The sequence below is a fragment of the Heloderma suspectum genome, chromosome 3, assembly GCF_057233095.1.
Source record: "Heloderma suspectum isolate Gila_16-S chromosome 3, 16-S_ref, whole genome shotgun sequence".
Taxonomy (NCBI): Eukaryota; Metazoa; Chordata; class Lepidosauria; order Squamata; family Helodermatidae; genus Heloderma; species Heloderma suspectum.
This window is the reverse complement of record NC_139460.1, coordinates 318,217,649-318,218,436: the sequence shown is the minus strand read 5'-3', so window position 1 is coordinate 318,218,436 and position 788 is coordinate 318,217,649.

Here is a 788-nt window from a genome sequence, read left to right as displayed (position 1 = left end):
CGGAGCCCTGCCCGGAGCAAAGCCGGCTCCTTGAAACATCCAGATAAGCCACAATTGGCTTATCCTTCTGTCTCCTTCCATTGTCATGGAGAAACCCCCCATGATAAACTGCAGACCGGATCAGATGTTTGCAAGATGTCCTGAATCTTACCCTGGGGATAGGAGGGAACAGCTGGTAGAGACAAATGCCTGGAGTGAGTGGCTGGTTGGATGCACCTCAGAGCATGTGTGCAGAGAGGGAAGACATACTAGACTGCCACCTGTTCTGGAAGCCTCTTCTAGAGCTCCTCTAGTTTCAGAGCCTGGTGCATTCTCTGCCTCCATCCTTTTGCGCATGTCTCCACAACGAAGACTAGAAGACTCCATTTACTTTTATTTATTTTTTTAAAGCGAGAGCCAGAATTCTCTGAATCCTGGTGGAGCAATAACTTTTTGTGCTGGAATCAAATCTAATTGCCAGTCAAAACATCCAGTTCCCCATATATGGTCCTGTTATTTTAGCCAACTGCACGAAAGACCACACCTTTATTCTTCCAGTGGGCCCATGTGGCAACGTATCTACCCTTTGTGCCACTTGGGTCACACCTGTTATTCCTACCGACTTGCATGATGTTCAGGTTTTGGTCTCCCTTTTTGATCCTCTTCCTCCACTGTTTGCCCCATAAATCATTCATTTTCTGTTTGCATTTCTTAACCAGGGATCAAGGCAAATGGCTTTCATGGCACTGAGCCTGTATCTATAAAAAAAAGTTGTCCTCTGGAGCATCAACCTGGGTGTCTCTGGCTTT